The 14,726-nt window shown below is 40.4% G+C and overlaps 1 protein-coding gene across 16 annotated transcripts in view; it reads left to right on the forward strand.

Annotated features, from left to right (window-relative positions):
• The window catches only part of LDB2 (LIM domain binding 2), a 350,201-nt gene that overhangs the window by 229,412 nt on the left and 106,063 nt on the right, over positions 1–14,726 (forward strand). The gene's annotated exons all lie outside the window — the stretch shown is intronic.

Below are 14,726 nucleotides of genomic sequence, written 5' to 3' on the forward strand. Positions count from 1 at the left end.
ATGGGGAAATCCCATCGCTTGGGGAATGGGATCGTGCCTTGAAGTCCCAACCTTTTGAAGTTTCTTTCCCCCATCAATTTTGTGCAAAAATAACAAAGATACAAATTGTATCTAGAATGTGATGTTGTGATTCTACAGTGTAGAACTCAGCTATAACAGATAAAATTTAACTACTTTTGGCAATAACTTTTTCAAAATAATGTAACCAAAATGCGAGAAAAAATACTGTGGACTGCTGTGACTTCGAGTTAATATACCTGGATATGCCTCTCGAGTGTAAAAATGTACACATATATCTAAATTTTAGTACATTTGTATACTACTAAATTCATTTCTGCAAATATGTGTGATCATGTAGTTATAGTCTGCATTACTGCAAAACAGATGCACAAGGAAGCAGGATTGAGATTGTGCTGTCAGTTTCCATTTGCAGCATCCCCTGGCATCTGAGCACACTGCAGTGCAACATTAGCTCTCAGTGAAGTTTTTGCTGCAACTACAGGAATTTGGATCAATGCCTGCCATTCTTTGGCAAGTCACTGCTATCCTGAACTGAGGAGTGCTGACCTGGACATCTTGCTTTGTATATTTGTCAGCCCTGCTCCAGTGCGGCACAACAAAAAGTATGTAGAATGAAACCAGTGTCCAAGGGGACCACATTTGCTAGTGCAGCATTGGTTCTGAGTGGAAGTGCTCAGTGAAAGCTGTGTCACAAGCACATAGAACAGAGCATGCTCTGGATCTTGCCATCTGTAGTGCACCTTGCTTCTGTCACTACAGAACTGCCACTGACCCAGCCTTTAGACACTGATCTAGAAAGGAAGACAATGTCAGTACTTGGTTTTGCTTGTATATACAGTGGAGCATGAGGTAGTCATTCAATTCTATTTAAGCTGTAACACTACTTACAGACGTTAGAGTCTACTGAAAGTGCTAGTTAGTACACAGAGACAATAAAATATTATTTGTTGATATTATTAATATGTAACATGCTTAAGCCATAATTAAGCAAGGCTGTAATGAGGTAATATTGACATGTGAAAATTTTATGGCTTTCATGTTTTTCTAATTAAGTGTTCCACTCCCATCATTTCCTTTTTAAAATCAGGGTTATTGCAATTACAAAGCACTTATAACTTGTCCTTATGAAACTGATACATTGATGCAACAGAACGTGGCACATTTCTTTAGACCTGTTGATAGGATATAAACTATATTTCATCTCCTTGCTTTGAATCTGGAGTAAAAGTCAGCAGGATTGAAAGGAACAACCATGAGTCCTTTGCCACAAAAATCTGAAATGGTTTAAATCTTAGGAAATAATTAGAGTTGGAATCAGACCACTGTGTTATGAAAGCATACATAGCATATTCAGCTTTTCATGTACACGTCATCTGATTTTCATTCTCACAGTTGCCAGCTCTTCAGCTCTTCTTGTCTTTCCTTTTTCTTTATACAATCATAGTTATATCCTGATTTTTATCAGTATTTTACTTTATATTTTACTTTCTGAAATGCGCTGTGTGGTACTTCAAGTCAGTTTAGTTACAAATGAAGCAATGAGAAAATAACATCCCAGTAAACTAATTATAAAAATTTCAAGTCAAGAGTGCTTGGGCAAAACGGCTTTTGATTTATACTCATGTCTCAACCTGCGCAGCGATGATACAAAGGGGGAAGGATGAGGTTTTTCAGAGATAGAGAGTGCCGACTGTCATTTCTACCTGCATTCATGTAGTCTTCTCAAGACCATATACATGGAGTTGCCATTGTCTACAGCCATTTGAGAAAATGAATGATCTTTAGTGATCTTTTAAAAGAATGATCCTTAAAACAGTCCTGTGCTGTGTATTCAGAGTCTCGCCATTGATGAAACTCATTCATGAAGTGTTAACTTTTTCTTTCCATAACATAATTATTAATGTTCCAGTGTTACTCATACAACAGATGTGCCAAAATGGCACCCGTATATAGCCTTCCAATTCAAAAGGCAGTTTAGGAAATATAGTATTCTATTGATTACGTATGAGTAAATGTACTGTTTCGGGCATCACTGCAGAACGTACTTTATGCAAAAATATTGAATGTGGGGTTCTTTTAAAACAATGATAGGCCACAACATCAGTAATTATAGGAGTCTTTGTGCAGGTTCACAGCAGTACAATGGTTCTCTTTCATTTGATAATTACCTTGTTAAGCCAGTGTCCAGCCAGCTCTGTATCTTTTAAGAAAAATAATCTGCTCATTAATTCATGGCAGAGTCACAGTTCTCTCCTTTAAAATACTGGCTTGTAAATTTAACACGGTTTTGTATTTTCTGGACTGAAGTAAGCAGCCCTCTGGACAAACTGTTGCTCTCTTTCCATATTCTTATCACTATTACTGTATTTAACTTACACCATGCTTAGTTGCCTGTGTTCGGATGAATTCTACCCAGTGCTACATAAATGGCAAGAACTGCCTGCTTCAGTACAAACTGAGAGCGTTGGACATTTTCTTCCCTCCTAACTTTATTAAAATTATAAGGTGGAACAACAGATACCAACTTTTTCCAGGCTTGGCAGAGATGTGCTTCATGTTGCAGAGATGGCAAATAACACAATAATCTTTTAACAAAACATGCAAAAATTTCCTCGGATGATGTGAGACAACATATAGAACTTTCCTTGAATGATAGGAGAATGGCTATGCATCCTCAAAGAAAATTTTCTTCCTTTCTTTGGTATTTAAAACGTGGCTTGGACTTGTTTTGTGGCACTGCTGAAAAGCTGTTGACAGACTTAGATCAGTGGAAACCTTTTCTAAAAGTTGCATTTTCTTCTTTCTCTTCCTCCAGATGAAATCTAACTTCCCGTTTGAGATCTTAGATGCCGGGTGCTTACTGAGGACAGCAACAGTCAGTTTTATCCTGTTTCTGAACAAGCTTAAATATAGACATCTACAAAGATGGCAATAATGAATCTCAGCTAATATCCTGTTTATTCTTACAGTGCTTTTGTATAGATTCCTTTGCTGTCACTGAAGATGCTTTTATGATTTCTGTAATGTATTTCTCTTTCAAAACAGCGGAGAAGCTTTCATCTGTCTGCCATCATTACTATTTACAATTGCAGTGGCACTAAAGATGATCTTTCTCAAGTTTCCAATCCACAGTATTTTCTCAGGCGCTTCCGAACTGCCAGAAGTTATGTCAGGGATAATACATTTAATATAGACTATTAAATCTGATGCCTTGAATTCCTCAAGACATGTCAGGAGTGACTCGAGCTCTTATTTGTTTTCCCACAGACCACATGAGAACATCCTTTTATTTGAAATGAACCCAATATTATCCATTGCCAAGAGTGCAATGAAAATTAGGATGGCTGAAAGGTCATAAGAAGCTTTGCTAAAGGTATTGCTCACCAGAGTCCTTCACCCAGTGCTCTAGATGTGCTGCTGAGGAGGAAAGTCCAATTTTCTACTTAAAACACAATTTAAAATAAGGATGGGGGGAGGGGGAGTAGTGGTTTTGCAAAGTCCTTCTTTGCTGTTGCTTATTGTGACATCTTAAGTAGTCTGTTCTTTTTTGTCCTTGTATGGTGGTTGAGTGCCCATCTTGCTCACATGCTTTCACATCCTCACCTTGTGCATAGTGTGAAAAAATGAAAGTGGGAGAGGGCAGGAGAGGTTTGGCCTGATGCATCACCCTGGGCTGCCCCAAAGATGTGTCACACACCTGACACACCAGAGTGCCTCTCTGCAGCCTCTGGGGCTGCCTAACTCCCACATGTAGTGGAAGCTGAGCTGTATGGAAGCACCCTGCAGTTTTTCATATTCGGGAACCTCTTTGTGAACCCTTCTTCCCCTCCCCACCCACTTTCACACTTAAAGCCACAAGGATCCTTGAAATGCTTTGGAAGCACCACTTAACAGAGTCATCCCACCCAGCAGAGCCATCTGTTAAAAGGTGTCTGGATGTGTCTAGTTTTGTGGGGGAATTTTTTGTTTATTTTTTTGTTTTTCTAATTTTTGTCAAAGAAAGAAACCTTCTGCATGATTCAGTTAAGACCTTCCTCCTGTATCCCAGCAGCAGTGCTTTCCTATGCAGAACTGTACTGAAGTTCACCTGCATTTCCTTTGAAATTTGGAGATACTGCTGCTGTTGAAGTTCAAAGGGACACAGGCATTCATCACTGTTACATTTCTGTAGGTAGGAAATCTTCATTTGGATTTAGAAGGATGCCACATTTTAGAGTCCCAGAAAATGTCTCAATTTACAAATGTGACACAGAATTCAGTTGGGAGCAGTTTTATCATATGAGTTGGAAGAGATTGTTAAAGGCCACGTAGTCCAACTCCCTTGCAATGAACAGGGACACCTACAGCTGGATCCGGTGCTCAGAACCCTGTCCAGCTTGATCTTTTATATCTCCAGAGATGGGGCAGCTACCACCTCTCTGTGCAACCTGTGCCAGTGCTTCCCTACCCTTATCATAAAAATACTTCTTGATTATATTCAATCTAAATGTCCCCTATTTTATGTTTGCAGTGTTTGTACACCTGACCTCCTCCAGTCTCTATTACCAGCCACTTGTGGCCCTCTTCTCATAGTCAGTGGGGCATGGGAACCAAAGAGGCACTCACTGGTACAGAGAGGGTGAGGGGTGCTGGTGGGTAGGCACTATAGAAAGAGCTCAGAGAAGAACAAATCTCAAATAATTATTTTCTGTGTTCATATCTAGGATGTACTTGAGGCTGAATGTTTGGCTTTTAACAGATATGCAAAGAACCTCAGCAAGACCTTGGTCCTTTGCAGACCATTGTGTTTTAAGTAAACATCAAGATGGATTTTTTTCTTCATGTCATTTCTGAGGGCTCTGAGGTATTAACTCTGGTGAAAGGTGATACAGTGAGCTGGATAAGTAGTATTCTAAAAGCTCTGAAATAATGAGTCCAAGATGAATTGTCTCACTCTAGTATGCAGCCAGTATGTAGATGCTAAGAAGAAAAAGCAAATCCTCCGAGTTATGACTCCTGAATTTTCACTACAAAATCAAAAGTTTTCTTTTGATCAACCTTTGTAAAGCTTTGGACAAGATGCTGCCTGGTTATAGAATTATTTCTGTAACTCACCTCTTCTTTTACTTGTACTTAAATTATTCCTATGCTACTGTCACCTTGGCCACATTTTGCCTGATTTTGGAGTGAAAGTGCTGAAGTACCTTGGGAATGGCTGTTTTCCCAGGATCAGCAAAATTGCCAAATACCACGCCAAGTTACTTATTATGCTAAGAGATCCAATCTGATTTTAAGATCAAAGTCAATGTGGTCTCTGTAACCAAGAGCTGGAAAGCATCCATGATCTAAACAGGACCTCTTGGGAGTTATATATCACCATGCAAGAAAAAGCTGCTATTTTTCTTTTGCTGTAAGTGTTGCTTGAGTTCTGAGAAGAATTCATGGAACTTGCACAGCCAAAAGTCTCTCTTCCACTTTGGCATCATTAATCCTGAGTTTTCTACAGCAAAATACAAATTAATTTTATGTTGTACAGAGCTAAAAATCAAAGGTAATAAAACCTTGCAAGTTACTTCTAATCTTCTACAGCACATCTGACTGCATCACATTATCAATGGTGAAAAGGCAGTTTCCATTTCAGCACACAGTCTTTGTCAGCTTTCATCATATAACCTCTTGTTTTTATGAGGAAAATTACCATGCACTCATTTATTTTGTCTCTGCCACTTTCATCATCTTGTAGGTGAACATTTCTGTACCCAGTGATTCCTGGCCAGTAGCTGTTCTGGGAGTCTGTGCTCTAACATAACTTTTGGAGCAAGATTTTTCTTCTTTAATTCCCAAACAAAGCATTGCGGGTAACACCGTGCAAACAGTGTATTGCATGCACCAAGTAAAGGTGCTGACTGTTGCTCTTCTTTGTGACTGAAGATACACTTCAACAAGTGGAAAAGGTCTAAAGGATGCAGTTGGCAAAGGATCTTATTGTTGTCCACTCAGATGTGAATGTTAATTCAGTTAGGATTGGTTCCTTTACTGCCTGTCCTAAACATGATGTTTCCCCAAGTGTCAATGACAGATACTTGAAGTTACTGGTGTGGTAGAGGGGAGGATTGCCGAAGGCACACAGAGGAGGTAGATGCCACATGCATAGATTGTTAGTTGTGGTGAGGTTAGTGGTGGTGCTGCTGCTGCATTTGAATGCAGACTTGAATGTCAAGGCACACTGAGAGCAAACCTGTTGTGCTGAAGAAGCTCATCATGCACATGGCCAGTACTTCCACTGGGCATATTTTATCACGCAGGATAGCTTTGGTCTGTATTCCCACAGGTAAGAAGGCCTCTCAGAGGCAGAGAACAATTTAACGTCTAGTAGAAAAGGACAGTGCTTTTTCAACCACGTGGCAATTGTGCATTGGAATTGTAAGGTTAAACTGTTAGTGATTCATAGCTGTCTTGTTTTGAAAAGGAGAGGTAAGCTGCTAGGTCCTTTTGAAAGACTGAAGATCTTCTGTATCGCTCTTTCATTCGTATCTTTTTAGGTAATAGCCATAATCTTTATAGACTGCATCATCTTGTCTCTGTCTGTCATCTGTCTCATACCTGGTAGGTATCCATATACATATGGCTAAGGAAATGTAATTCCAGATAGTGGAATGGCCAGATAGTAAGAAGAAACTGACAGCTTCTTTTAGCTAAAGAGAGAAGAATTCACTGTAATGTAGGGTTTACTCCTTCCCTAATGTCACCTTTGTTTCTGGTTGTTTAAACTACATGTCTATGTTCAATTAATCTTGGTTTTCTCAAACAGCGAGCTGTGCTGCTTCAGAAGCAAACCAGGCTTGAGTCTTTGCTTTTTATCTTCTAATGTCCAAAAGTGGCAACAAGGCTCAGAGCAAACTGAAACAGGGGAGCCTATTTCCAGGACAATGTTCTACAGATATAAATGGCTTTGATTAATTAAGTAGATTTTATCTTGATATTTCATCATTTCCAAACTTCTGTGGCTACTTCTGAAGTGCCATTCTTGCTTACCAGCACTTATGGATTTGCAAAGACTAAATGCTTTTGTGGGCTCATCTCTGTTTTCTGTCCTTTGCTGTTCCCAATATCAGCCGCTGGCTGGCAGAGAGGGCACGGTGCCTTCCCACTTCCCAGCAGCATGTAGGCTGTGCGCTGCCTTTGTGTGCTAAGAGGAGCTCTTAATACATACTAAAATGGTAGAAGCTGAATAGCAGGGTACATTTTGCATGTTGCATGTGCTGAAAGTCATGCACAAAGTGAATTGCTCACATTCTTCTGACCCAGGACCCTCAGCTCTAAGTTCAGGACTGGTTGTGCCCACAGTGAAGTGTTTCCACGCAGGAGTCAGACATCTGTGTAGTATTTTAACTGCTGTACTTTTCTTTCTTATTCTTTGCATGTGTGTATGTGTAGATTTTCAAGAGATTAAACTTATAACTTATTTTCATTTTTATTTTTAAAGCAAAGGCAAATTTTTAATGTGCACAGTGTGAAGAGGGACATTGAAACCTCCCTCTCTGCACTACTAAGTTGTTAGTGTAACTTTCTAGTCCTTGCCTCCAATGCGTAACAAATTGAGTTGAAATAAGGGAGTGCGGGTTTAATCTTGAGAGAAGTTTCATTCTGTGGGGGAAAGTCCCCCTTTAAAAGGGAATTGTATCGAATGGGGCCTGAATCTGGTCTAACGTTTGTTTTCCAGTGCTGTAAGTCATTGGCTTTAGCTGAGTTGCAAGACTAGTTTTAGTCTTAGTACTGAATTCCTGAATCTAAGCCTGATAGCTAAGAGTGGCTGAGGAGAACTCATTTGCCTAGGTCTGAATTAGGTAATAAAAACAGCTTTATTTTCAGGGAGATAGAACTGGATAGCATCTCAGCCAACAACCCAAATCCCACCCAGGTCCTACTGCCTGCTGGGAGAGCACAGACAGTTATCATCTGTGATCAGTTCTCGTGTTCTGGGTTACACATGGGGACCTGGGTTATACACAGAGAAATGACAGAAGCATCTCCGCTCTGTCACCCAGGCACCACAGTTCATTTCACGAGGTCTCTAAAATAGATTATGGAATTGCAAATATTTGTCAGAACCAGTCTTGGCTATTCACTGATTTTAAACAATTGCGCGTGACTGTCACACTGGGTCCCTAGGTGCTAAAAATCAATGCTAACACTGGAGTACTTCGGTCATTGTTATTTCAGAAAATCCCTAATCAAAACAAATGTAAGTACTGATGTGTGCTTGGTTGTGGAGTTTTGTGTGTTCCTTGGAAAGATGATATTCCCTGGAGAGAGAGGAAAGGATTAGAAATGATAACCACTTTTTAAATACATCAGCTTGCTCATGTGCGCGGTGTTTTTTATCAGCTTTACAGCAAAAGCTTCATTTGATTTGTGCAGGGATGTGGATAATAAGGAGAGAGGCCAGCGAGCTGATTTTTATAGTCCGTTTGTAGCTTAAACAAAGATCTGGGATTTTGCGGATAAAGACCAACTGAAATACAGCAGATTATGAAGCTTTGGCTTTTTTTTAAAGATTTGTAAATTTCCCCCCCACACATGCTCTGTTTTTCCAGTGTCCAGTCCTCTGCATGAAAACAGAGAGCTGTAAAATAATACTTCTTACTGAAGTTCGTCAAATCCCACTCTTTGACCACAGCTCATCCTTTGTGTCAGGGAATATACTACGCTCAGGCTCTGGTGCATTTGTGCTGAACATGGTCAGAACTCAGGCCACCATGATAACAGCAGGCACCGTCTCCACCGGGTGGATGTAAGGCAGTGGCATGGTTCCAGGTTTCTGGAACACAGCTGTAAGGCTGGAGAGCTGCCCTGACTGATCTGTACGGCAGTGGCACGTCCCTCCCTGCCCGCCGGTTCCCCAGCACAGGTGGCAGGATTTTCCCCCTTCATATTTGATTTCTTGCGAGCACTGTATGTTTTGTGCATACACTGGGATCACCTGAATGCAAAGTGACTTCAACTGCTACATGCAGACTGCTGCCCAGGTATTGTGCTGCAGCTCCTGCCTATCTTTGCAGCTCTTGTGTCCTTGCAAAGCCAAGTGAGATGCTTTCATGACAAAGCCTAGCCTTAGCTGGAAATGGAAAGAACCAGGTAAATAAAGGCATCACAGATGTGCTCTATGAAAGAGTCTGTTATTTCTAAATGCATGGTAGGAATGATGAGAGGTCATGGCTTTAAGTTGCACCAGGAAAAATTTCTTCTCTGGAAGAGTGGTGATGCATTGGCACAGGCTGCCCAGAGAGGTGGTGGAGTCATGGTGGGGGTGGGCTTGTGGTTGGACCAGGTGATCTTAGCAATCTTTTCCAGCCTTAATGATTTTATGATTCTATGGTTCCATTAAGACAGGCATGGTGGAGAAGCAGTACTATTCTTTTGCTTGTTGGAGGAAGTGGATCTTTTAAATTCCTTTTCAGCTTAGCACAGAGTTTAGTTTCATTCAGAACTTGAGAAGGAACTGTTGGTCAGATTTATTTCTAAATTCTGGAGGAAACAAATACAAGAACAAATTCATGTTTCCCTGCAGCACTTGGAAAACAAGCACTATTTCATCCACTGTGTACATGACCAGCTGGAGATTCAGTTGACTGAAAATCCTCTAACCACAGCTGAATCTGCAGGGATTGTTCCCCTGGCAGAGGGGAGGTGTGAGGAGCAGCTCAGCAGCCCAGTGCAGCGGACAGAGGTTGATGCACCTCTAGGGGGCATCAGGAAACAGAGGGGTCAACTGCCGTCATTTGTAAAACAAATAAGGGAGTGCTTCTGACTTACACATTTATACTGATACACTTTGCATTTTCAGTGAATCATCCGTTTCAATAATTATTACTCTTTAAAGCTGGATTTAGCAAATTGAAGGAGGTGGTACAGACAAAACAGAGCTTTCATAAATAAACTGCAGCTTCTCAAAAGAAGATTGAGGCAGCTGTCACTGAGTTAGAATAGCTCAGGGACTTGAGCGCAGTTTGCTTTTAACAGTGAGACTGTCCCTGGCTTTAGAAGACTGCTAGGCATTTTCAGTTGTGGTTGCAAATTTGCCTTCTTTGCCATAGTCTTATCATATCTCATGTGCATGTGACACTCTGATGTAAGATCTACACAGATAGCTCAGACCGAGTGATCAGTCGCTGCATATTCCATCTATAAAGCAGCCTGTGTTCCTAGTGAGGTTGAAGTTGGCTGGGTGTCTGACTACTAAGGGTCAGGCTGTGCTGCTAGCTCTCTCCTATTAGCTAGCGCCTAATCTTGCATCAACTTCAGTGGGATTATCCATTGCTGAATGCAGCATTATTAAACATGAGCTATGGTAGTTGATGTGTTCCTGAAAAGAATACACAAAAGTACGTAGTGGAAATTGTTGTGAAAATATATTTTCTAAACTGTTTGACCATAAATAAAGAGAAAAAATTCAGGAAAAAAGTATTCAAAAACTTTCATACCATTAGGATCTACACTTCCAAGTAATCAGTAAATGTGTTGTGCTTTGTGGTGAGCTTTTGAATGGTAGCAGGCTGTGAGTTTAGATCACATTTAGTCCTCCTGCAGATGTCAGGACACAACAAAGTTCTGAAAATGCTGCCTTTTGGACTTTGAAAGCACCACAGTGGTAGCTGAGCTGCTTCTGAAGGACTGACAGGGAACTGCCATCCTCAGTAGGGTGAAATCACAGAATCACAGAATTCCCTTTAACAGCCACTGTTGTTCTACAGCAAATGTCATGTTTAAGATATAGTGCATCTGTCATGAACTATCAGCTATAGGACAAAAAATTAGGAATGAGAGTTAATTTTGATCCATGGGAGGCTGATAAAATAGGAAGCAAACTAAGATTCTGATACAGATGAAAGAATTTATATTGAAAGGATAACCATGGATGTGTGAGTCAATCCTTGCATTGCTCTGGTTTTCATACTGCTGGCCATTGAAATGCAGGGTCAGGTAGTGCTGGATACATCTAAGGCATCTGATCCAAGGGGGAGAGCTCCCAATGGGACCAGCCTTACCAACACAGGCTGCAGCCCCATGTTGGAGAGGGATTTGGAATGGTTTGGTGTTACCGCGTCAGATCCGAGGCAGAGGTGTGTGGCTCAGCCCAATATTTATTTTCTTTATTTTCTGTGATGAGAGTGGCTGCTTTGGGCTTTTAAAGAGTGCCCACCATGCAGAGACTGCCCCAAAGCTGTTCAGTGGTGGCAATCTGTGTTCTTCAGTGCTGCTTCCAAGAGTGCCAGTCAGCAGTAAATCATTTCTGCTGTCCTCTCGTGTTGTTTCTTGCATTCCATTGATCTGCTCAGCACTTCAGAAATGGTAGAAACATGACCTTTCCCATGAATTTTTAACACGAGGGCCCTTATCTTGCAAACTCATCTGCCTCTGCAAACCCTAGAGGATGAAAGGCAGAGCAGTGTGATAGGGTAGCGAGGTTTGTTAGCAGAGAGCATCCTGAATCTGCCAGACATAGAACCTAAATACTTCTATATTCTTTTAGAAATGCCTAACAGCATTAGGATTTTTGTTTTAATTTCTTCGACAGTATCACATTTTTAAGCTGTGTTTTAACTTTCAAACTATAGAGCAGTTATTTCAACCTGTCTTTCTTAGTGTATAGTGTTAATTTTTAATGTCCTAGTTTACAATTTGGAATAAGATTTTATGATGTTCTACTACTGTACATCAATTTGACAGGATTCTGCTATTAAAGTTAAATGTTTTAACCCAAACTTATAGCTGGAAACAGTCAATGTTATTGCCAGGTTGTTTTGCAATAAATAGATCCTGAAATGACTAAATTTCATCTGTTGTGGAAATAGTCTATCATTGTTAAACTGAACTTCTATTATACAAACATTATTTAGTATCATTTGAATTTAAAAGAACAATTTATTTACATTACAAACTGTAAATTTAATTTACTGCTAAACAGTTAAATTACAGCATTTGTGAAGCTATGCTGCCAGTAATTGCATAAATATATGCGATTTCTTCCCAAATGCTTTATACAAAACATTATCAAAATGCATACATTACAGGAACCCAGAGAGGCAGCGCAATTCAACCTCTCCTAATTTTTATCTGAAAATCTAACCATTTTCAGCATTAGAAAGTAAGATGCAATAATGTATTCAGAGTGAAAGAACAAGGGATTCTGATGGCTTTCAGTGTCTAACACCCTCCTTAATTCTTCTGGGTTTTGATCCTTTAAGATATCATCTCGAAAATCATTATGAAGAAAAGCTACTATAATGCATGTGATACAATGCATCTGGTGTCTGCCTTTCTGCATTTCTTTTAACTGACCTTTTTTCAAGTGCTTTAAACTCATAGGTATTTTTGTACTGGTTTCCATAGTCAACAGTTTACTGACAACAGTTTTCATGTCATTCACCAAAGTCTGGTCCCAGAAGGTGTTGACCACTCTGGTACCAATCTCAGAAAGGTTTCCTCAATCTTAACAGGAGCACTCGTCTCTGTTCCCACTATCTTAACAAGGAAAAGAGCTCACAACTTGCTGCTGGATCCAGGCAGGGAGCAGCCCAGGGAGCACAAGACAAAAGCTCTGTCTGAGGCATGACATCCATCACGCGTGAGCCCCAAAGCAGTGTGTCTGAATAGAGGCTCAAACCTTTATAATCAGTGCTTGGCATATTCTTCTGGATGTCAAAAGGTACTTTTGTACCTTTTTTGTCTTCTACCATATGAACATCAGCCGTGGTGGTATACAGAAGAAAAAGACATGGTAAAGACATTCAGTCTGCTGGCAGGGCTCCTCAGCTGGCAAAATTGGTTTGCAGTGAGTTATTAATAATTTGCAAGCTCTCAGTGGGACATTGCTGTTGGATGTCTTCTTCATCTGTTTTCTTCTGCTGTGGAATGTGTAGAACATGCATTGATCTGCTGCTGCTGTGACACTACATGTAAGTGGGCTGGCTGATGCTGTGGAGACCTTAAAATTATACCATGACTGTCAGTTAATGTTGCATAGATAACACAGACCTACTTTAAGTGATCAGTTAGCCCACTCCCAAGCCTAACCTCTCACTATTTGCATTTACTTCTCTTAGCCATGCATCCTGGATCTGGCCTTAAGTTTTTCTCTTCCTGGTTGGACCTCTGTGTTTAGCTGTATCCCTACGTCAGAACTGTGCCTTTTCTTCAGCATCTGCGTGGTGATACTCCTGCATCTTCTTTGGATCAGAAGAGTCTCATTTCATCTTACATATAAATGGGCAACAGAAATTCATGCTCTTCCTCCATCAAAACTTGCCTGCAGAAATCTCATCCTGGCTTCCCATTTGCTTTAAGGTCTGCTCCCATACCCATCACCTCTTACACTGCTCCACACTTGACAGACCAGATCCACATATGTCTGTGCTGTGCTGTCATATGCATGAAGCAAATTAAAGTGTTTGGTGAATCTTACTGCTCATTTTGTTTCTATGTGATGTGGCACAGTGTGTTTGCACAAGCTGTGCTGACAGATAGGCTGGAGAACATACACCTACCTTGAACAATTAGGGTCTTATCAAACACTAGTTAGCTGTGGTTTGAGTCAGATCTTCTGCAGAGAGAGGTTCAGTCAGTGATCGACATATTACACATGTTCTTATAAGTAAACATACCTCTTCTGAGAAGATTTCCATTCAGAGCAGCCTGGGTGCTGAGAATCACCAGCCTGGCCAGATGGTAATGCCCATAGCTGTTATCCCACCTCCAGCCCCCGCTGCCCCATCCTGCAGCTGCCTGCTTCATTTGTTGTTAGCAGATTCACCAGGAAAGCCACGTGAGCACAGCACGGGCAGCTGGCATGAGGCAGCTGTTCCAGATGTGCAAACATCATTTTAAAATCTGAGTAAAAAACATCACCTGGAGCTGCAAGAGGTGATTGTGCATCATTTTTAACACCACAAATGCCTCTCATCTGAGTCATGCAGGCAGATTTGCTTGGTGCATCTTGCTTTCTTGCTGTTTGCCATTGAGTTGTGCAGTACTGTACCGTGGGTAAGTCTGTGAAAGGTCAGTGTATAATGATAGAGCTGTTCGTACCTGATGACAGTTTTCAAACTGCAGTATTTCTCTCTAAACATTTCTGAAAGAGAAAAGAAAAAGTCACCAAGTTTTTAAGCCCCCCAAAGCTGAATGTGAGCAAGCTGCCAGCAGGAATTGCCGTCACTCTGCTCACCCATCCCTAACCTTGAAATGTTTAAAAATAAATAAATAAATGGATTAGCATAAAATAATATAGTAACCCGTCGAATTTATTTAGTTTAATTTATGCTAATCGTGGCATATTGGTGCTCTGGCAGATAAAATAAAGCTGGTGGAGAAGATTGCGTGGCGGAAGCTATGACAATTAACCCTAGAAATTATCACTTTGAAAGTGAGTTCAGCTTTGCCATTGAAAAGAACCAGTCCAACAAATTCAAATGTTAGCTGTCAATAATGGGATGGATTTATTATCCTTAGGGGTGTGTATGCATACATATATATATATATATGTATCTGTGTCTTTTTTTAGGCATATCTATATTCCTGTTAGATATTCTAAGTTTAAATATTCGAAAAGATCAAAATACAACTTCAGTGAACTCAGACTATCACATTTAGGCTTTTGTTTCTGGCTTAGAATTCTTGTTTTTTCAGGTTATTTAATCCACATTTTTAATTATAACTGTAAATAATGC

Source organism: Coturnix japonica, chromosome 4 (assembly GCF_054131305.1).
Source record: "Coturnix japonica strain WE chromosome 4, WE-NBRP24, whole genome shotgun sequence".
NCBI classification, from domain to species: Eukaryota; Metazoa; Chordata; class Aves; order Galliformes; family Phasianidae; genus Coturnix; species Coturnix japonica.